The following is a 25,527-nucleotide window of genomic DNA, read 5'->3' on the forward strand; positions in this document are numbered from 1 at the left end:
ATATTTCAAATCTAAATAACACACTACTATAGCCCATTGGTCAAAGACAGAATTATGTGGGTAATAAAAACTTTTTTTTGCACTTAATGAAGATAGAAATATAAAAAAATCAAAATTTTCAGGATGTTCTACAGTAGTACTAAGAGAAAAAATACAGCAAAAAAGTAAAAAGTATTTTAGAAAGTAAGAAAAGTCTTAAATCAATGACTTTAGCTTCCTTCTTATGAAAATAATAGATATCTAAGCAGAAAGCAATTAAACAGAAAAAAGAAAAGCAATGGAGAAAATTAATGAATTAAAAACCTAGTGCTTTAAGATCAACAAAAGTGGTAAGCCTCTAGCTGACTTAGCTAATATCCAAAGTGACAGACATGGGGGGAAAAACAGCTTTCAGATATTAAAAGATAATAAGGGAATATTATGAGCATGATGCTAATAATTTGCTGAAATAAATTCAATGAAGCTACCAAAGCTTATTAAAAAAAGTTGGTAATATGAACATTTCTGTATCTATTAAAAAAATTTAATTTGTATTTAAGTAACATTCCCACATGGACAACTGTAGGCCTAGATGGCTTCACTGGTAAATTCTACCAAATACTTGAGGAAGAAATAATAAGACTTTTACACCAATTCTTCTAAAAAATTAAAAAAGAAGTACTACTTTCTAGCTTATAAAATGCTAGCATTAGTCTGCTATCAAAACTAGAAAAAGACATAAAAAAAATCCAAACTGCTTATGGTTATAGATGCAAAATTTGAAAAAATATGTTAGCAAATTAAGTGTAAAAATATAAACAAATAACAATGCGTTGAGACAACAAGGTTTATCCCAAGATTACAAGGTAAGTTTAATATTTGAGATTCCATCACTGTAATTTACCACATTAACAAAAAAGGGAAAAAATGTTTATCCCTTTGGACACAGGTTGGACATTTTCTGAACAACCACATTCTGTTTTTCTAATTGTTTTCTCAGTTTCTCTGAATTCATTACTTTATGTAAAATTGTGGATGTGTAACCGATGTGATTCTGCAATCTGCATTTGGGGTAAAAATTGGGAGTTCATAACCCACTTCAATCTAATGTATAAAATATGATATGTCAAGAGCTTTGTAATGTTGTGAACAACCAATAAAAAAAGACTTTTTTTCTTTGTGTACATTTCTTTTTCAGACATACTTATTCACCCTTCTTTTACATATTGCTTCTAAATGAAGACATTTCATTTTTTAGTTTTTTCTTTTTTTCTCTTCATCTCACTCCATTATTTTAGTACCCTATGTTGGTGTTTTGTTTTTTAAGTTATTATAAATTCATTTGTTCAGATCTTTTATAGTACAAAGTTATTGTGAGACATATGCTTCTAATTTCATTTTTCTTTAAGAAAGAATTTTTTCATAAACAGTATTCCTATTTAAATCTCCACTTGCCAAAATAGCCCTGGACAGAAGAGCTAGAACCAGTAGGCAAGGTAAATGAGGTACTCATGATGGGCACAAGATTTAAGGGTGCATTAAAAATACTAACAAATTACAATAAATAATATTTTAGTTAGATATTCTTTCAACTAAAAAGTAATGAAAAATCCATGATAACCAAAATATTGAAATTTTAAATAAAGACAGAATTAGTAACCGAGCTGTGCCAAGCCATATTGGAGCCTGAGGCAAAGGAAAAATCAGTAATGCTAATCCTGTGGTTATTTTTTAAAATTTAGTCATTCTGGTGACCATGTAATGGTATTTTATTCTGGTTTTAGTGGGTTTTGCCTTAAATTTCTCTGAAAACTAATGATTTACCTTTTCATACATTTACTGGACATTTGGATTTCCTCTTTTGTAAAATATAAAAAAAATGCTTATTTTTTGTTTATTTTTCTTTTGGGCTTCTTATTATGAATTAAATAAATTCTTTATAAATTTTAAAATATAAGAATGATTTTAATTATGTTGTTGCCAATTTCTTTACTCATTTCTCACTTGTTTTTATTCTGAAATTCTTTTGATAAACTGAAGCTTTTAATTTGTGAAAAATCTGTCAATATTTTCCTTTGTGATCTGTACTTTATATAAGTTATTCAAGAAAACTTTTGCTATCCTGAAGTTTTTATTAATTCAGTATTATATTTTAATGTTAAATGCATTAAACTTTTATGTTAATATATAATTCATATACACAAGCAGAAAAATTATATTGTTAAAAGTGGATGAATTACTAAAAGGTGAAGAGAGTATATATATATATATATATATATATATATATATATATATATATATGAGAGTATATATAATCACTACCAAGCCAAAATCAGAACCACAAGAATCCCACTTTATATATTCCTCCAGTAATTACCCTTTCTTTTTTCCTAAAAGTTACCACTATCCCAACTTACATTTTTAAAAATGATACCTAAAAACTACCATGTGCTGTTTCAATATATTTATACATTGTGTAATGTTTAAATCAGATTAAACCTATTATCAAACATTGATCTTTACTTTATGGCAAAAGCATTGAAGAATCCTTTCTTCCAACTTAAAAAAATACACACAGTACATTATTGTTTTCTGTAGTCACCCAAACTAAGCAGTAGCATATGAGAACTTCTTGGTCTTATCTAATTCTAATTTAGTACCCATTGATCAAGCTTTTCCTTACCATTCCTAGTCCTAGTCTCAACTTCTGGAAACTATTCTGCTCTGATCTATGTGATCATTTTTTTTAGGTTACACATATGAATGAGATCAGGGAGTACCTGCCTTTTCTGCCTGTTTTATTTTAATTAACATAATGATCTACAGTTCAATCTATGTTGTTGATAATGACAAGATTTCATAATTTTTATGACTGAATAACATTCCATTGTGTGTGTGTACCAAATTTTCTTTATCTATTCATCAACTGATGGAAACTTGGGTTGATTCTATTTATGAGTTATTGAGAATAAATATAGGAGTTCAGATGTCTTTTCAACATATTGATTTCTATTTTCTCTCTTTCTTTTCATTTTTTCTTTTTCTTTTTCTTTTCTTTCTTTCTTTCCCTCCCTCCCTCCCTCCCTCCCTCCCTCCCTCCCTTCCTTCCTTCCTTCCTTCCTTCCTTTCTTTCCCAGAAGTAGGATTGCTAGATCATACAGTATTCAATTTTTAACTTTTTGATGAACCTCCAAACTATTTTCCACAATGGCTGAACTAATTTACATTCTCACCAGTATTGTATGCGGGTTCCTTTTTTTCACAACCTTGCTAACACTTGTAAAATTACATCTTTTTTTTAAAGAAAAGCTGCATTTTAAAAAATTTATTTATTTATTCTAATTTGTTATACATGACTGTAGAATGCATTTCAATTTATAGCATACATACAGAGAGCACAATTTTCCATGTGTCTGATTGTACACAAAGTAGAGTCACACCATTCGTGTCTTCATACGTGTACCTAAGGTAAAGATGTCCATCTCATTCCACTACCTTTTTTACCCCCAATTTCTCCTCCCTTCCCCTCCTCCATTTGCCCTATCTAAAGTTCCTCCATTCCTCCCATGCTAGCCCCCGAAAACCCTATTATGGATCAGAATCCATATATCAGAGAAATCATTCAGCCTTTGGTTTTTGGGGATTATCTTACTTTACTTAGCATGATATTCTCCAACTCCATTCATTTACCTGTAAATGCCATAATTTTATTCCCTTTTAATGCTGAGTAATATTCCATTGTGGTATATACCACAGTTTCTTTACAAATTCATCTATTGAAGGGCATCTAGTTTGCTTCCACAATTTAGCTATTGTGAATTGTGCTGCTATAAACATTGATGTGGTTGCGTCACTGTAGTATGCTGCTTTTAAGACCTTTGGGTATAAATAGAGGAGTGGGATAGCTGGGTCAAATGGTGGTTCCATTCCAGTTTTTCCAAGGAATCTCCTTACAAATTGGTCCAGATTGGTTGGACCAATTTGCAGTCCCACCAGCAGTGTATGAGTGTGCCTTTTCCCCCACAACCTTGACAACACTTATTGTTGTTTGTGTTCTTGTTTCTGCCATTCTGACTGGAGTCAGAAGAAATCTTAGAGTAGTTTTTATTTGCATTTCTCTAATTGCTAGAGTTGTTGAACACTTTTTCATTCATTTGTTGATTAATTGTTCATCATCTTCTGAGAAGTGTCTGTTCATTTCCTTGGCCCATTTATTGATTGGATTATTTGTATTTTTTGGTGTTAAGTTTTCTGAGTTCTTTATATATCCTAGAGATTAGTGCTGTATCTGATGTGTGTGTGGTAAAAATTTGCTCCATTCTGTAGGTTCCCTTTTAACCTCATTGATTGCTTCTTTTGCTGAGAAGAAGCTTTTACATTTGAATCCATCCCATTTATTGTCTTATTAAGGAATTTGGGGCCTAATCTGATATGATGAAGATTTGGGCCTACTTTTTCTTCTATTAGACACAGAGTCTCTGGTCTAATTCCTAGGTCCTTGATCCACTTTGAGTTGAGTTTTGTGCAGGGTGAGAGATAGGGACTTAACTTCATTTTGTTGCATATGGATTTTCCCTTCTCCCAGCACCATTTGTTGAAGAGGCTATCTTTTATCCAATGTATGGTTTTGGTGCCTTTGTCTAATATAAGATAACTTTAATTATGTGGGCTAGTCTCTGTGTCCTCTAGTCTGTACCACTGGTCTACCCATCTATTTCAGTGCCAATACCATGCTATTTTTGTTACTATTGCTCTGTAGAATAGTTTAAGGTCTGGTATAGTGATGCCATCTGCTTTATTCTTCTTGCTAAGGATTTCTTTGGCTATTCTAGGTCTCTTATTTTTCCAGATGAATTTCATGATTGATTTTTCTATTGATTGGAATTGCATTAAATCTGTATAGTGCTTTGTATATTGTGGTCATTTGATAATATGAATTCTTCCAATCTAATAACAAAGAACATCTTTCCATATTCTAAGATTTTCTTTAATTTCTTTATTTAGTGTTCTGTAGTTTTAATTGTAGTGGTATTTCACCTCTTTTGTTAAGTTGATTCCCAAGTATTTATTTTATTTTTATTTTTTTGAGGCTACTGTAAATGGGGGTAGTTTTCCTAGTTTCTGTTTCAGAGGATTTGTCACTGATGTACAGAAATGCCTTTGATTTATTTTATATCCTGCTACTTCACTGAATACATTTATTAGTTTTAGAAGTTTTCTGGTAGAGTATTTTGGATCCTCTAGATATAGAATCATGTTGTTGACAAATAGTGATAGTTTTGAGTTTTTCTGTTCCTATCTGTATCCCTTTCTTTGTCTAATTGCTCTGTCTATTGTTGTTAGGAACTGTTTCTACTAGAATGAGGTGATTATCTCATTATGGTTTTGATGATTTCCATGATGATGAATATTTTTTTATATAACTGTTAGTAATATGTATGCCTTCTTTTGAGAAATGTCTATTTAATCTGTTGCTAATATTTTAATAAATCAATTTATTTTTTAGCTCTTGAGCTCTTTATATATTCTGGATATCAACCCCCTCATAAGATGTATAGTCTGCAAATAGTTTTTCCCTTTCTTTAGGTGTCTCTTTACTCTGTTGATTGCTGTTCAGCAGCTTTCTAGTTTGATGTAATCAGGTGTCTGTTTTTACTTTTGTTACCTGTGTTTTGAGGTCTTATTTAAAAAAATCTTTGCCCATTCCAGTGCCTTCAAGTGTTTCCCCTATGTTTTCTCTAGTAATTTCATAGTTGATTTTTGAATATGGTAAAAGATAGAAGTCTTGTTTCATTCTTCTGCATAAGAATATCCAATTTTACCAATACCATTTATTGAAAAGATTGTACTTTCTCCAAATATGTTCTTAGCAAATTTGTTGAAGATCAATTGGATGTAGTTTTTTTTTTACTCCAAGAGTCACTAGGCTAGTTCACTGGTCTCTATGTCTGTTTTATGTCAATGCCATACTTACAATATCTTTGTAGGATATTTTGAACTCAGGTAATGTAATACAATCTAGCTTTTTTCATTTTTCTCCAGATTTTGTTGATCATTCAGATTTTGTTTATTTATTTTGTGGATCTATACAAATTTTAGGATTTTTTTCAAGTTCTATGAAGGAAGTTATTGGTATTTTGATAGGAATTGCATTCAATCTGTAGATCACTTTGAATAGTATGGACATGTTAGGAATTTTGAGTCTTCTAATCTAAGAACTTGGATGTCTTTCTATATTTTTGTGTCTGCTTAAATTTCTTTCATCAATGTTTTATATTTTTCATTGTAGAGATCTTTTACATCTTTGGTTAAATTTACTCCTAAGTTTTTTTTATAGCTCTTGGAAATGGATTGCTTTCTTGATTTCTTTTTTAGATAATTTACTATTGGTATATAGCAATGATACCAAGTTTTGTATGTCTGTTTTGTCTTCTGCAAGTCTGTTGAATTTGTTTATTAGTTATAGGTTACATCTTTGGGTTTTCTATATATAAAAATCATGTATAATCTGCAAATAGTGACAAGTTAACTCTCCAATTTGAAAATGCTTTATTTAATATTTTTTTTATTGCCTGATTGTTTGGGTTATGACTTCCAGTATGATAAGCATGATGTTGAATGAAAGTGGTAAAAGTGGACATCCTTGTCTTGTTCCAGATCAGAGAGAAAGCTTTTTGCTCTCCCCATTTAGTGTGATGTTAGCTGTTATATATATATATATATATATATATATATATATATATATATATATATATATATATCTCCATTATTTTACTGAAGTATGCTCCTTTTATACCTAATTTATTCAGAGTTCTTAACATAAAGAGATATTAAATTAATCAAATGTGCTTTCTGTATCTACTGAAATGATCATATAGTTTTTGTCCTTTATTGTGTTGATTAGGTGTTTCACATTTATTTGGTGTATGCTGAACCACCCTAACATCCTTGGGATGAATCTCAATTGACCATACAAAATAATCCTTTTAAAGTGATGTTGGACTTGATTGCTAGTATTTTGTTAAGGACTTCTGTGTTTATGACCAAGAAGGACCTTGGCCTGTAGCTTTTTGTTGTTGTTGTTGTATCCTTGTCTAGTTTTGGCATCAGGATAATGCTGGCCTCACAGAATGCTTCCCTCCCTCTCAATATTTTGGAAGAATTTCAGAAAGATGGCTATTAGTTGGTTATTCCTTATATGTTTGATAGATTTCATAAGTGAATCTATCTTTTGTTTGATTGGAAATTTTATTACTGATTAAATATCATTGCTCATTATTGGTTTATCCAAGTGTTCTATTTCTTCATGATTCAACCTTGGTAAGATATTTGTCCATTTTTTCCATGTTACCATATTCATTGGCATATAGTTATTCACAATAATCTGATAATTCTTTGTTATTTCTGTGGTGTCAGTTGCAATGTCTCCCTTTTGATCTTTTATTTATTAAGACTTCTCTTTTTCTTAGTTTAGCTAAGGGTGTGTTGATTTTGTCACTTTGAGGAACTATCTCTTTCATTACTTTTTTTTAAAAGCATTTCATTTATTTCAGCTCTGATATTCATGATTCCTTCTACAAATTTGGGATTTTTTTTTGTTCTGTTTTTCTAATTCCCAGAGGGGAAGTAATATATTGAGATCATTCTGCTTTCATAATGTGAGTGCTGATTGCCAGAAACCTCTTTTAGTACTGCTTTTGCCCTGCCCCATAGGTTTTTGTATGTTGCGTTTCCATTTTCATTCATTTCAAGAAATTTAAGCTTTCAATTTAGTTTCTTCCTTGATTTATGTATTGTTCAGGAATAAGTTGTTTAATTTCCACATATGAGCATAATTTCCCAAGTTTTTTTTTGTTAGTGATTTTTAGTTTTATTGAATTGTGCTTGGAAAAAGATACTTAATATTCTTCCAATTTTTTAAAACCTGTGGTGATTTATTTTATAGACTTCCATATGATCTACTAACTTGATTCACTGTATTTTTGGATTGCATACTGTTGAAGTTATATCGGTGAGTGTATGCAAATCTCTAAGACTTCTATTATTGTTTTATGTACTGAGAGTTACTTAGATTTATCCACATATGTACTATTGTCACTCTCCTTACGTTCTTACTGCATTTTTTGTTTTCTTTTCGATTAAACTATCAGTTTGTTAGTGATTATCAATCTCATTTTTTACATTCAAACATATATATATATATATGACTTTTAAATTAAAAAAATTTAAAATTTTATTTAAATTTACTTTTAACTGAAACATAAAACCATACAATTGTACATATTTATAGGTACACTGTGATTCAAATATATTTTTATTTCACTCAATCTCAAATATAGTTTTCTCAATACACAATTTTACTTCTGTAACTTATTTCAGCATATAGAAAATTCACTCTAATGTTATTGTTTCCATTACTGCTTTTGAAAAATAAATTTTGCCAATTTAACTGTTGCTTTTTTGTATAATTTTTTCATCTACCTGCCTTTGATTTTGTTCTTTTAAATCAATGTATGTATGTGTGTGTATATGTATGTGTGTGTGTGTGTATATATATATATATATATATATATATATATATAGAGAGAGAGAGAGAGAGAGAGAGAGAGAGAAAGAGAGAGAATGAAATATAAACAAAATCAGGATCTTTTGGGGGAGATAATTCCAGGGATTATATCCGCTTCTATCTTATGTTTCTCCTGTATATCTGGGTCTCCAGTTATACATATGCTATAACTTCTCATGGTACCATTTATGCACCTGACTCTCCTAATTTTCTAACCTTTTGTCATTTCTCTTACTATTTTTGCAAATGGTTTCTTCCTTTTTGATGATTTCTTAATTTTCTTGTCACTTGTACAAACACATATATACATTCATTTATAGACATATATATATATGCATACACACATATATTAAAATTATCCTCTGATTTCTTAATTTCACTCATTTTTCTATTCTAAAATTTCAAGTTTGTTCTTTTTGAACTTCTTGAAGCAATTTTTATCATTTTAAATTCCTGCCAAAAATTTAAAGTTGGATTTTATCTACTTGAGTATAATAAGCATAGTTATTTTATAGTATGGGTTTGATAATTTCAGTACATCTTGTATATCTGTGGTGTCTGTTGTTTCCATTGTGTTTCATTGTGTTCCTGTGCAGCACTTCACTGTTAATTTAACCAAATAAAAAAAATCTGCCTGAGTTTGGCAATCCATTATAATCCATTGCTGCCTTATATATCCAATTCTGCTGTCACTATTGACTACCACATACTCCAGTTCATTCTGTGTTTTCATTTCTTATGTTGTTCATTATCACTCAGAATATCCATGCACCTCCTGTCTTGCACTGTTGGAGTTCCACTCATCTTCCAGAGTTCACTTTTCACACTCTGTTGTAAAGTCCAATTCAACTACTCCAAATCATATCATTCTCATGTGTAAATCAGGACTATTTCTGTGATAAGCCACATAAATTCAATTGAAACAAAATAGATAGTTTACTGGCACTTCAGATCCTTCAGACTCTATTGGAAACATAGACTCAATTTGTCATTGATTCTTCTTTGTTCTTTCTCCATTTTTAAAATCTTTGTCCTCTGCTAGTTTTAGGATTACCTTAATTTCACTGGAAGAAGACAATTTATACATCATTAGTACAAAAAAAAATATTGGAATTGAGTTGTATTTGCCTATACTAGGGTCCATTCCTGTTGTTATTTCCAGAAGAATGGAATATAATGATTTAGTAGTTCCAAGTCTGGCACCCCTCTGAGGCATGGGCTGAGGTTATTCAGATTATAGTCCTGCAAATAAATAAATAAATAAATAAATAAATAAACAAACAAACAAACAAATAAATAAATAAATATAGATACTTTTACTAGAAGAAAGCGGGACTTATACTCCTCAGGAAAAAAGTGAGTTTTGTTATATCTTCTTTGGGCATTTTGAAGTAGTAGTGATTAGAAATAAGGCACTGTGTTTTAATTATTTTATTTATCTTTGTTACATAATCACACTTAAATATGGCTTTTAAAAATATATTGATATCATTCATAAGTCTTCTCTATCTCCCATAGTATCTTGTACATGCTAAACACATACTATACCACTGAGTTATACCCCATTCCCCAGTGTTTTTGTATTAGAGATTATAAACCTTCCCCCTAACTTCTGTATTCCTTTTTTTGACACATGCAAAGATTTTCTTCCTTGTAGTTATGTTAAGTTACATGTTAAATATTGACTGGGCCTTAGGGTTAGAAAAGGACTCCCGACTCCTGACTACTTGCTCAGGCAGGTCTCGTGGGTGCCTCAGCAGGACCACCAGCATAAGCAAAGGCAAAGAATTCTTAGATGCTGCTCCCATGAAGGACATCCAGCTGCTACCCATGCACAGGAACTGTGGATGTCACTCCCATGTGGACCCCCATCTACCAATGTGGGGCTCCCCCAGTCACCTTCATCTTGGGACTCTGCAGCTACTGCCATAGTCCCTTATCTGCTATAGCCTACCTATACCTGGAGACATCACAGGCTCTTAAGAAAGCTGACAGCCACAACACTGCATACCACAGAGCCCATCTCTGAACACATCACACAATGCCATCGCTCGGCTCCCTCCACCCAACCCAACACCCCATCTGTGAAAACAGCTGCCTCCATCTTGGTTCACCTCCATCACCATCTTTAGTTGGGGCAACTACCAGTTTGGAACATTGGATAGCCAGGTACCCATACTTTTCTAATTTCCCCCAATCTCCAGTAAGTACTAACTTGGCAGAATGACTGCCCAATAGGAAACAGCCCTCTGCAACAGGTACGCAGCCACCAGAGTGCAAAATACAAAATCCCTGGAGAAAAAGGTTCCTGACTAGGAATTAGAAAGGAAGAGGATGAGGGATATATACTTTAGAGACTAATGTAGAGGGCAGGAACTATGAGGTCTGCAGGTGAGATGAGGAGATAAGACCTGGTGCCTACATCACAGGATCAGACCCCAAAGAAGATCCTTGAAGTGCAGTCTCCCAACAGGACCAGTGGGTGCCATACCCCACCTCCAGGTGCCCTGAATCCAAGAATAATCCTCATACCTGGTAACCCCCACCACCCTGAAGGTGGAGATACCAACTAATACCCTGCCTATTGGATAAGAAGGGAAGCAGGAAAGATACTGATCTCCAACCAAAACAATTCTTGTTTCTACCTTTGAGATTTTTCTTTCTTTCATCTCCTTCTATATTCTCCCACCCTCATATACCCAACATATGTGAAACTAATCACTTTGCATGAATTAGGATACTGAGGACTAAGATGACTGAATAGTATATTACAGATGTATTGTATATTCTTTTTTCCTCTCAAATTTTTACTATTTTAACATTGTTTGTTTTTCTTTATATGTGTGTTTGTTTTATATAATCTACTATCTTCCCTCTTACTTATCTACCCCAAATTACTACCTCTCTTTTCTCCTGCTACTAATCTTCTTCTTTAGATTTCTTTTTCACACTTCCTAAGATATAATAACTCTACATCCTCATCTCATACGTCCTCAGGATATCTTCCTACACCTCACCCCTGGTTCTTTGTTCACCATCAGAAACTGTAAACCCTTTTACAAACCTACTGATTATATTGTAGATAATAATTGAATTCACCATTTCTGTACATTGTGACCAAACTGTAAACATCTTAATAGGAGTTCAGGATTTCAGGATGTACATAATTAAAATGTTCTCTGAATTAAAGGATAATATAAGAAAGCAAATAAGGCAGCAAAAGATCACTTTGACAAACAGCTACATAAGCAAATACAGGAAGCAAAAGATTACTTCAAGAGGGAGATAGAAGTTCTAAAGAAAAACCAAACAGAAATCCTTGAAATGAAAGAAACAATAAAACAAATTAGAAGTTAAATTGAAAGCATCACCAACAGATTAGACCACTTGGAAGACAGGACCTTAGACAATGAAGACAAAATATATAATCTTGAAAATAATGTAGACCACAGAGTGAAAATGGCAAGAGTCATGACATAACATTCAAGAAATATGGGATAGCATAAAAAGACCAAATTTAAAGAGTTATTGGGATAGAGGAAGGCACAGAGTTCCAAACCAAAGGACTGAACAATCTATTCAATGAAATAATATCATAAAATTTTCCAAACATGAAGAACAAATAGGAAAACCAAATTCAAGAGGACACCAAATGTACAAAATCACAACAGATCCACACCAAAGCACATTATAATGAAAATATCTAACACGTTGAATAAGGAGAGAATATTAAAATCCAAAAGAGAAAAGAATTAGATTATATATTATATACAGGGGGAAACCAATTAGGTTATATGCAGAATTTTCAACCCAGACCCTAAAAGCTAGAAGATTCTAGAACAACACATATCAAGCTCTGAAAGAATATGGATGCCAACCAAAAATTTTGTATCCAGTAAAATTAAGCTTTAGATTTTGATGATGAAATAAAAACCTTCCATGATAAACAAAAGTTAAAAGAATTTACAGCTATAAAATCTGCATTATAGAATATCCTTGGCAAAATATTCTATGAAGAGAAAATGAAAAAAAAAAACAATTAAAATCAGCAGAGTGAGGTATTACACTAAAGGAAAAGCTAATCAAATGATAAACCAAGTCAAGTTAAATAACAAAAATGGCTGAGAATACAAATCATGTCTCAATAATAATCCTGAATGTTAATGGCCTAAACTCACCAATCAAAAGACATAGGCTAGCTGACTGGATTGAAAAAAAGACCCAACAATATGCTACCTCCAAGAGACTTATCTCATAGGAAAAGACATAAGACATACACAGACTGAAGGTGAAAGATTGGGAAAAATCATATCACATGGACTGCAGAAGCAAGCAGGGGTAGCAGGGGTTTCCATCCTCCTATCAAATAAAGTAGACTTTAAGCTAAAGTTAATCAAAAGGGACAAAGAAGGATATTTCATACAGCTCAAGGGAACCATACACCAACAAGATGTAACAATTATAAATATATATGCCCTAAACAATGGAACATCTATTCTCATAAAACAAATTCTTCTCAAGTTTGAGTCAAATTGACCACAACACAATAAATCTGGGTGACTTTAACAGACCTCTTTCACCACTGATAGATCTTCCAAATAAAAGCTGAACAAAGAAAACAATAACACAATTAATAACTTAGACTTAACTGACATATATATATAGAATATTTCATCCTTCAACAAGCGAATACCCTTTCTTCTCAGCAACACATGGATCCTTCTCTAAAATAGATCATATATTATGCCACAAAGCAACTCCAGACAAACACAAAAAGTAGAGATAATACCCTGCATTCTATCAGATCACAATGGAATGAAATTAGAAATTAAAGATAAAATAAAAAATAAAAGCTACTCCAACACCTGGAGACTAAATAATATGCTATGTAATGAACAATGGGCTGCAAACAACATCAAGGAGGAGATTAAAAAATTCTTAGAGGTGAATGAGAACACAGATACAACATACTGAAATCTCTGGGACACTCTGAAGGCAATACTAAGAGGAAAGTTCATTGTATGGAGTTCATTCTTTAAAAGAAGAAAAAGTCAAGAAACAAATGAACTATCATTATATCTCAAAGTCCTAGAAAAAGAAGAACAAATCAACACCAAAATCAGAAGACAAGAAATAATAAAAATCCGAGCTGAAATCAATGAAATTGAAACAAAAGAAACAATTGACAAAACAAAAAGTTAGTTCTTCAAAAAAAATAAAATAAAATAAAATTGACAAATTCTTAGCCATGTGAACAAGGAGGAGAGAGAAAACTGAAATCACTAAATATTTAATTAAAAAGGAAATATCACAACAGACACTACAAAAATACAGAAGATAATTAGAAATTATTTTGAAAACTTGTACTCCAATAAAATAGAGAATATCAAAGGCATTGACAAATTTCTAGAGGGATATGAGTTGCTCAAATTGAGTTAGGATGATATTCATAATTTAAACAGATCAATTTCAAGCAAAGAAATGGAAGACTCAATCAGAAGCCTACCAACCAAGAAAAGCCCAGGATCAGATAGATACACAGCTGAATTCTACATGAAATATAAAGAAGAACTAATATGTATACTCTACAAATTATTTCATAAAATAGAAAAAGAGGGAACACTTCCAAACTCATTCTATGAGGCCAATATCACCCTGATTCTAAAACCCTACAAAGACACATCAAAGAAAGAAAATTTCATACCAGTACCTGTAATGAACATAGACGCAAAAATTCTGAACAAAATTCTAGCAAATTGAATATAAAAACATATCAAAAAGACAGTGTACCAGGATCAAGTGGGGTTTATCCCAGGAATGCAAGGTTGAGTCAACATATGGAAATCAATAAATGTAATTCATCACATCAACAGATTTAAAGGTAAGAATCATATGATCATCTCAATAGATGCAGAAAAAGCATTCAACAAAAATACAACACCCATACACGTTTAAAACATTAGAAAAATGAGGGATAACAGCAACATATTTCAACATCATAAAATCTATCTATGCTAAGCCTCAGACCAACATCATTCTAAATCGAGAAAATTAAAAGCATTCCGTCTAAAAACCGGAAAAAGACAGGGATGCCCTATTTTGCCACTTCTGTTTAACATAGTTTTTGAAACACTGGCCAGAGCAATTAGACAGACTAAAGAAATTAAAGGGATACAGATAGGAAAAGAAGAACTAAAATTTTGGGGATATTCTAGGTATAGAAAATTCCAGTAGAAGACTTCTAGAACTAGTAAATTAATTCAGCAAATTAGCAGGATACAAAATCAACACCTGCCTTTAGTCCAGCTGCAGCAAACTAACCGGGGGGCGACGAACAACTTGTGTACATTGATGCAGCAGGAGTGGGAACCGTTTATTGTAGGACAGGAGGGGCATATATACATTCCACACAGCTTATCTTAATTAACATAAACTAGATACAGCAGTCAACCAATAAGGAATCTCCACACTTAATGTCTCGCTGGTGTTACTTCATAAACCACTCCCTCTGGAAAAATGCCAGGCACCATCCTGACTTGTTTACAGACCCTAACAAACACCCATAAATCAAAGGTATTTCTGTATATTAATGAGAAATCCTCTGAAAGGGAAATGAGGAAAACCATCCCATTTATAATAGCCTCAAAAAAATAAATAAATAAAATACTTGGGAACCCAACTTACGAAGAGTGGTGAAAGATCTCTACAATGAAAACTATAGAATACTAAAGAAAGAAATTAAAGAAGACTTTAGAAGATGAAAAAAATCTCCTTTGTTCTTAGATAGGCAGAATTGTCAAAATGACTATACTACCAAAAACAATATACCCATTTTATTGCAATTCCAATCAAAAATCCCAGTGGAATTCCTCATAGAAATAAAAAAAGTAATCATGAAATTCATCTGGAAAAATAAGAGACCCAGAGTAGCCAAAGATATCCTTAGCAAGAAGAGTGAAGCAGGTAGCATCACTATACCAGACCTTAAACTATATTCTACAGAGAAACAGTAACAAAACAGAATGGTATTGGCACCAAAATAGACTAATGGACCAAAGGTAAGGAATAGAGGACACAGAGACTAACCCACATAATTACAGTTATCTTAAATTAGACAAAGGTGCCAGAAACATACACTGGAGAAAAGATAGCCTCTTCAACAAATGGTTCTGGGAAAATTGGAAATCCATACACAACAAAATGAAATTTAACCCCTATGTCTCACCACGCACAAAACTCAACTCAAAGTGAATCAAAGACCTAGGAATTAAACCAGAGACCCTGTGCCTAACAGAAAAAAAGTAGGCCCAAATTTCCATCATGTTGTAATAGGCCCCAACTTTCTTAATAAGAAATTATAAAATAAGAATTAAAATCAAGAATCAATAAATGGGATGGATTCAAAACTAAAAAGCTTCTTCTCAGCAAAAGAAACAATTAGTGAGGTGAATAGAGAGCCTACATCTTGGGAGCAAATTTTTACCCCTCACACATCAGACAGAGTACTAATATCTAGGGCATATAAAGAACTCAAAATCTAAACACCCAAAAACCAAATAGTCCAATTAATAAATGGGCTAAGGAACTGAACAGACACTTCTCAGAAGATGATATACAATCAATCAACAAATATATGAAAAAAATGTTCAATATCTCTAGCAATTAGAGAAATGCAAATCAAAACTACTCAAATATTTCATCTCACTCTAGTCAGAATGGAAGCTATTAAGAACACAAACAACAATAAGTGTTAACAAGCATGTGAGCAAAAAGGCATACTCATACATTGCTGGTGGGACTGCACATTGGTGCAGCCACTATGAAAAGAAGTATGGAGATTCCTTGGAAAGCTAGGAATGGAACCAACTTTGACCCACTGCTTGGTATATACCTAAAGGACTTAAACACTGCATACTACAGGGATACAGCCACATCAATGTTTATAGCAGCACAATTTACAATAGCTAAACTGTGGAACCAACCTAGATGCCACCCAGTAGATGAATGGATAAAGAAAATGTGGTATATATATACAATGGAATATTACTCAGCAATAAAAGTGAATAAAATCATGGCAATTGCAGGTAATGGATAGTGTTGGAGAATATAATGCTAAGTGAAGTTAGCCAATCCCAGAAAAACAAATGCCGAATGTTTTCTATAATATAAGGAGGCTGATTCATAGTGGGGTTGGGAGGTGGAGGATGGGAGGATTAGATGAACTCTAGATAGGACAAAGGAATGGGAGAGGAAGGGAGAGGCATGGGAGTAAAAAAGAGGTGGAATGAGATGGATATCATTACCCTAAATACATGTAGGAAGACACGAATGGTGTGAATATACTTTATATACAACCAGAGATATGAAAAATTGTGCTCTATATGTGTAATATGGATTGTAATGTATTCTGTTGTCATATATAACAAATTAGAATAAAAAATAAGTTTCGATAGATACACTTTGAATGGAAATGTACAGTGTTACCTTTGATTTGAGGCAAAAAAAATACATTAGGATAGGTATGCATATTTTTTTCAGCAATGCAGCAAATTCTGCTGCAACTTCTTGATATAGCAATATCACAAGAAGATACTTTGTTATCCTAGAAACCCAAGTTGCTATGTGGAGTAGTTACCTCCCTATTGTTATTGGACATAAACCACGAATAATAAATATAACTTTGTTTTATTGAGCTACAAAGAATTGGGATTGCTTTATTTCTTCATCATGTTCAAGTCACTCTTGAGTAATCATGGCTGCATACTAAGTACGTTTCTTGAGAGTTGATATCTTAGTGTTATCATTTTAAACATGTCTTTACAGAGCTTTCAAATTTTTACATGCTTTCACATATACTATTGTTTAGCTTTTGCAACAGTCATATCAGGTAGAATGGGAGGGCCTTTATTTTCTCTGTTTTTCAATTCAATGAAACGAATCTTAGCTCTGTTACGTGACATACTCAAGTCAGATGTTTAATTTTATTATTATTATTATTGGTAATGAGGAGTAAATCCAGGGGTGCTTAACCACTGAGCCACATCCCCAGACATTTTTTGTATTTTATTTAGAGACAGGGTCTCACTGAGTTACTGAGGGCCTCACTAAGTTGCTGAGGCTGGCTTTGAATTTGTAATCCTCCTGCCTCAGTTTCCCAAGCCACTGGAATTACAGGCATGTGCCACCATGCCTGGCCTTAAAATTATTTTTGTTCAGTGGACATTCATGTCTCACCATCAAAAGTCAGTTTTGTAATAAGAATTTATATAAATAGAAAGTAGATTTTCCATTATATTTCCTTTACTCTGGGACCTAATATTCATATCATAAACCACAATCTCTGGGGAATATATAATTGACAAATGCTACATTTCACTATTTGACACATAAGAATACCTTAACCCTCTTACAGATTTTTTTTTTTTTTTTTGCGTGACTATGTGTTGTAACAGATTTAGAATACTTCTATATATTTCTACGGAACTCAACTAGCTCACGAGTACCTATATTTGCTCCTTGGGATAAAAATGTAATATTTCTCACCCAAGATATCTCAGTCATAGTCTGTTTTAAATGCAATAAATTCAGAATTTAAACTTGGTCCACTAAGAATTCTTATTTCTACTACTTTGCTTTTTTCTCCCTGTGGGGTGATTTACGTTTGGGGGATAGGGATTGAGTTTAAATATCACCCTGGAGGGGACAAAAGTGAGTCAATTTTGAGTGGAGACCTTAGGTCCTTGCTGATCTCTGCCTTTTCCTATTTGATCTATGGGCATGCTAGGCTGCCATCTCTTTAATGTTCATAGTTCTGCTATGATGCTGGTCACCACATAAACCACTCTTCATCTACCCTGTTCCAATGACAACTGCCTTCTTATTTCCCCAGTCTGCTCAAAATTCCTCTGCCTGAGCATGGAGAAAAATGCAGGAAGGAGATCTTGGGGCAGTTCTGAAAGTCTATGTTGTTTTCCTAGCCTCAAATAGCGCCTCTCTGAGGCTGTCCCCAACCACCATGCTGGATGTTCTTCTCTGAGTAACTTAAGACTTTCTTAGGCTATATCCTTAATTTCATGACTCTTAATTGAGTTCTTAGATCTTAAAAATTAGAATCCCCAAAGAATCTTCCTTTTCATCTGTAGTGCTGAATTTTCTGGGGTGGGGTTGGGGACCAAATTCCCATCATCTTGGCTGTTTTCTTGTTTCCTTCAGCAGCAGTTGTTCAGGCCTTTCCCCCTGAAGGTATATAAAAAGCTAACTTGTTGATAAAAGTAAGATAATGCTAAAATTTACAACCACTGTTATTTTTTAGTATACTTATATTTTCTGGTCTTTGGTGTTTTTAATTTTCCCATTTATTTATTCAATTTTCTACCTTTATGTGTAATAGGTAACTCTGTCCTAAGGTCCTAGTAGGATACATAATGGCTACTCAGTTAATATGTGCCAGATGGCAGTAGTTTGGGTGTTTCATATTGTATCTCTGTCTACTATGCCTGAACATATTGATTTTTTCCTAATGTTTTCAGGAGGGGAGAGCCTCAAGGAAGCTGTTCTAAGTTCTGAGTGAGACATTGATATGTTAACCATAATTCTTTTGAGCACATGGAATAGGAAAATTACTTGAGTTATATTAGAAGAGTTATTTGAAGGATACTAGAATATCTACTCATCTCCATTCTAGACTTTGATTTCAGTCTTTTGTTTGGCTGGAAAAAAACCCACTGATTTGTCTTGCCTTACATATCGTACAATTGCCCTCCACCCCTTAACTCCTTTTTATAAAACCTTAGGGTGAAATTCTAGTTGACCTATCATAGGTTAGGTGTTTACCTTAGGGCCAAATAATTCCGACAGTAGGTTATTACTATTGGCTCCAGAAGAGCCAAAATATTACTGGGTTTCCTTTAAATGGTGTCCTAAAATGAACAATAGTAACTGCAGTGTATCCCTTGCGTGTTTAACAGAGCAATGAACACATAATAGGTATTTGTAATTATTTGCTGATGGATTGAATAATTTGTTGATTAATTAAATAAGTGAGAGACTTGTCCAAGACCATATGGCTATATCAGTTAAGCTTAGCATTTTCTTTGAATCATTTAATTCCCCCACATGAATCCAACTTCATTGTGTACTTTATGAATAGCCATTCTCCTCCTAATTCATGGAAACAATAATGGAAGTGACTAATGTCCATTAATAAGGATTAATAAGACAGATCTAAATTAAACCATAAACAATTTAATTTGAAATGCATCCAGAGTGATTTCCCTTAGTTTTGAAGCTACTGCAATTCCCTACCAGATCCTCCTTTTTGGATAAAAGCCCAAAACACTATCTTTGGGGTTCATTTAAATAAGTGATAGAAAATGAAGATTTCATTGGCATATGTTGTAAAAACATCTTTCCTGCTGTACATGGGCTTAATTTTCCTTCTACACACCTCAGCATTTGATATGCAAGTTGTTTTATAGGACCCAGAGTTAAGTAGCTAGTCCTATTAAATACTGTGGCACAATATTCTCTGAACCATTTTTAATCAAATTAATTTTAACTAATATATAAAAACAAAATTGTACATACTTAGGGGCTACCATATGATATTTTGAAATGTGCATATTGTGTAATGTTTCAATCAGAGTAAAAGCATCACACCTCTTTTCATGAGGTTTGTACATTTGAAGTATCTAAGAATAAGACTGTTGCTGGTTAATTGATTTTAGTTAGATTGAGATTGTCTAAATGTCTAAAGAGACAGAGGATGGAGAAGTTTGTACCAATATGTTCAGGAAAATGACTACATGGAAATCAAGTAAATAACTCCCATGCCCACATACTACATAAATGCCTAAGTGGCCTTTCTTGATGTGCTTTGAATGAAAGTACTTGTAATTTCATTCCTAAAAAAATAAGATAAGAAATACTTTCTGGGAGGAACTTGAGTTTGACATCCAATATTTTATTTCTTATTTTTGCTGTGAATCGTAATAAAGATCTTAATAGATGCAGTGACTTAAAAATAACTCTACATACAGAAATATTATGAAAACTGATATTAGTGAATAGCCTTCACACTTTCAAATAGTTCCATGCAATAGATGATGAAACTATTTAAAAATAAAGATGTTTTAACTTAGACTTTTTAAATTGGGTGAGAGGGGAAGGGAGAAGGAAGCGGGTTAGCAAGGATGGTGGAATGTGATGGATATCATTATCCAAAGTACATGTATGAAGACACAAATTGATGTGAACATACTTTATATACAACCAGAGATATGAAAAATTGTGCTGTATATGTGTAATAAGAATTGTAATGCATTCTGCTGTCATTTATTTTTAAAAATTCAATTTAAAAAATTAGCCATAAACACCTCTGAGGTTATTTTCAACCCCATTCTGGGATAAAGTTGTGCATATTACTCTCAAAATAAAGTAGTTGTTACTTGAGATAGATGCTATGTAACTTGGTGATGTTGGACATATGTCCTCATGAATAGCATATGCATTTCACTTATATGCACATTAACAAATATTTATATTAATATTTAATGTAAACTATGTCTCAAAACCATTTAGGAGTCTACCAAAGTTATAGAAGCATTGTCCATTTCTCCTAGAATTGTGGCATACTAGCAATTAGCCATTAAATGTTTTACAAGTGGACAAGTTGAAATGGAGAATTTGCTAGTCACTTAAAGATTCCCAGAAAAAAGTGATAATAAAGTGAGCATACCACTACTCAAAGACTCTATTTCTTATTGGAATTTTATCAAAACCAGCATGCTGTTTTATTTCATCAAATTTGGGAATATATAAAAACTTTTAAAGTCATATTTCAGTTATTCCTTTGATAGTGACTAGTGCTATATCATAGCCACATTTAATTTGAACTGTCACATAATACAAGAATGATTTATGGGTAGGAATTACTTCATTTCAAATAATTATTAGTGAAATTTTTGGATTCTAGCAAGATATTTCTACATTTTCCAATTCCTACTGATCTCCAGATTATGTAAATCTAAAAATTATAGGTCCTTGTTTTACATTTCCTTAGAATTAAAGCATTATGACATAATGGAAAAAGAAACTTGCCCTTTTGTTGGAATTAGACCATATTTCATTTTCTCATTCAGTGTATTTTTCATCAATAATCCTTTCCAAAAATTGAATGTAATTGTTTTTCATACTTTCTTTTAGTGAAATGCAAATTAAAAGTGTTATAGCTAATCAATGCCACCAAAATAGTTCTTTTAAATAACCAGGACATGAACTCTTTAACAAGATTCAGTCAGTTCTATTTATAGTTCCCCCAAGCTATGAACTATTTGTACACCCATGTTTCTGCATAATGACTTTTCAATGTGGTTTCAGTAATCATTCCAGAAGGCACAATCTCAAAATATCTATATGCATAAAGAATATATTTAAAATAAAGGCTAAATTGGCTGGCCATGCATTAAACCATTTGCCTGTGAAATCATTTTGTGAAATATATCCAAACAGGAGATGTTCCAGCTGAGGGTAGGACATAGCAAACATTTTTTTTGCTTACCATATTGTACCGCCATAACTTCTTTTGGAAACACTTCTTCCTCCAAGTGTCCTCTTAAACACTTCTTCCTTCTTCCTCTAAGATGACAAGCCATTTTGAGAACTTGGATTTCATTTAGCCCACACAGGATTAGAAGAGATAGACTCACTCTCAAACGACTTGCCTTTAAATACTTAATAGCTGAAATGAGAGGCGCCGGTAATTTTGTGAAGAAAGTATGTTAGCACCAGACTCCCCCAATTTCAGAGACGAGGGGTGCAAGGAGTGAACAATATGGGCTTCCTTGGAAGAACACTTGTCTTCTATGTTTCTCAATGAAAAGCTGTTCTCTTTTTATAAGACTTTGGAAAGGAAGACATTTTAAAAAGCCATATTTCGAGTTTCATAACAAAAATAATTCTTTTTTTGAGCTCTTTTAAATGAAGAACATGCATGAAATCTTTTCACACAAATGAATAATGCTCTTATAATTAACCTGGTCTTTACAAGGCAGTATCAAAATAAGTACATCTAGCTGCTAACTACCATCTTTCTATCTTTGTGCACGTGAGGAGAATCGTCAGATCTGAACCTTCTTGAGAGTCCAGACCTCTAGCAACAGGGCAGAACCTTCCCACATTATATAATTTTAAAATTTGTTTCCTTTTATTTTCCTAAATGACACTGCTCTCTTAAATTATTACAGTCATATTGGCTAAAAAAAAAATCATTGTTCTCTTGATGTTACTTTTTTCCTAAATTTCAGGCCAAATGTTCCCTGGCATTAATCTCTGGACAACATTTTCTGATAAAAAGACAATTAATTAAATTAACTAATGGGGTTCTCAAAGCTATTTTTATTTATTAGTTTCTGCTATCCATGTGTCTTAGAAAATGAAAACATAATTCTAAAACTTGGCTCTTTTCTGAGTACTTTTTTTTTTTTCATCGATGAACTGAGGATCCAAGTCATCTATATAGCAAGGATCTTAATAAAGATACAGGAATATAAGTGGATGCAGACTCATAATTTTGTGTTTGGTGATTTTTCATGCTGCCACAAAATAATTTTATATGTGTTTCCATCTCTGCTATCTATATGGATGTACATATTTTTAAATGGTAGATGAGAATAAAAACTTAAAGGTGTTGAAAAATACAATTTATATTTAGGTATGGCATACCACAGCCCCCAAATGAAGATACCTGCACATCATCTCTTTCAGATAGAGAGTAATAGAATTCCTTCTCCAATAAGTACACCTATTTTTCTTATATAAGCAAATGACATCATCGTTTAAACCAAACCGATTTCTAAGCACCACAGCTGTTACTAGTTATTTAGAAGTCTAATTTGAGCAGAATGTGTCACGCCAACTTTGCACACACGCGCTCACACAGGCAGTATTCACATTAAAACTTTCACCTCTATTAAATAGCAACAGTTCTTCAAAAATTCCAACACTCTACTCTTAACAACTAAATAAAATATGTGTCTTTGAGGAGTAATGTGCCTATTTTATTTTTACTCCTTGAGGCAAATCTTGTATTGAGTGGTGCAGTTTGTTACCCTGCTGTCATTTTATTCAGTTCTCAAAGATGCATGTGACACTGGGTGGGTTTAGTCTTCCAACCTCATTGTTTCACTCCTCCTGAATTAAGGGTAAGGCTATGTGACTTTGTTTTCAATGGAGGTCACATAGATATAGCCATCAATATTGAAACAGCATCTCTCATGCAAGCAGAAGCTTTAATAGCCTCTACAAGGGTTTGTTCCTTAGGGAGACGAAATTCAAAATGGCACAAGCCATCTGTTGTGGTGGGATTTTTAAGTTCCATTGTACAGTGTGCTCTCTCTTTCTCCTCCTTGGTTGTATAAAGTGACAGTTTTATAATCCCTTCTTATATTTCAAGTTGACTAACTAATTAAAATATAGCAGGTCCACAAACCTTCATAGTCAGGTACACTGAAGGATCAGGACTGAAAGATTCAAATTTGCAATGAAATGGTATATTCTCCTGTTCTACTGTAGTGTCTCCCGAGGAACCCTGTTGCACTGGCTACTGAGTGCTGTGGGGCCAGGGAAGCTGTGGGAGGGCTCAGACCCGGTGATTGTCCCATGGACAGGTTATTTGTTCACCTCTCCAGATCCTGATTTCAGAAGGATTATAGCTGAACTGAAATTTATGTAAAAAGCTATTTTATAGAAAGAAGAATCTTCTTTGGGTTGAAATATTTAAATATTATTAAATATTTCCCAGAATTTTAGAGGGTGGATTTGGTGAAAAGATATTTTTAAATCCTCACATTCAGAGAATGCACTACTATTCCTTATAAAAGTGGAAATAATTTTAGATTAGTATCTGTTTTCATCAAAAGATTGTAAATTTAATGGAAGTAAACACTATCTCAATTTTTCTCCATAGCTCTGGTCCCTGGCAGAGTGCCAGGAACTATTAAATCCTTAGTCAATATTGAGAAGAATGGAGAGAGAAGGAAGGGATGAGGGGAAAGAAGGGAAGTGAGAGAGAGTCAAGGGTAAATGGAAGGAGGAGAAAAAATATATAATGAAAATCTCAGAGTTCTTTAGAAAGCAACAAACCATACAGATTATCAATTCTAAACTAACACTAAAATAATGGTATAAAATTAAATCTACAAATTATGGAGTATATATTAGAAAACTAAATATCAATGTCACAATAAATTATGTAGGTACCATACAGAATTGGACTACAGATTTGACATTGTTATTTTCAGTCTAGAATGCAGTTGATTTCTGTATAACTTAAAACCTTAGCTAGTCTAAGGAGACTGTGTCCACAACAGAACTGAGGATGACTAGGACTAGAGATGAAGAGCAGTTGGGGCAAAAGTATGAGTCCTTCTGTTTTAAGATTTTTTCTGCCATAATAAGGGATCCAGTAGTCATCAGTTGCTCTCAAACTTTACTGAAGAACAAACTCTAGACTGTGAATAATTCAATTTTCTAGATTGTTTTTGTTTTATTCAAATTTATCTGAAGTGATAAGATTTACAGAATTATGACCAAAGTATGTGAAATCAGACCACGTGAACAATAGTATGCCTTTCTGTACGAGGGCAATATTTCTTCTGTGACATGTGCCTTGATTGCTGTTTTGTTTCCACTAGTTGTATATGAGACATAGAAATCACAGGCTAGATAATAAGTGTAGGAGGTACAAAAAAGGAGTATGGTAAATAATTATGGAAAGACAGGCAGAGGCCACTATGTTGGTGTTTCTCTTTGTGGCCCCTCAATGAGACATTCTATTTTGTTTTCTTGTGGACTAAATTAAAATAGCTTTCAAGTCTACTCCATCCTCACCTGGTGTTAGTCTGCTTCCTTGGATTAATACAATATCATTTTTTTTTTCTTTTTGGTACTGGGTATTGAACCCAGAGGTGCTTTATCACTAAGCC

The sequence above is a fragment of the Ictidomys tridecemlineatus genome, chromosome 7 (genome assembly GCF_052094955.1).
Source record: "Ictidomys tridecemlineatus isolate mIctTri1 chromosome 7, mIctTri1.hap1, whole genome shotgun sequence".
NCBI classification, from domain to species: Eukaryota; Metazoa; Chordata; class Mammalia; order Rodentia; family Sciuridae; genus Ictidomys; species Ictidomys tridecemlineatus.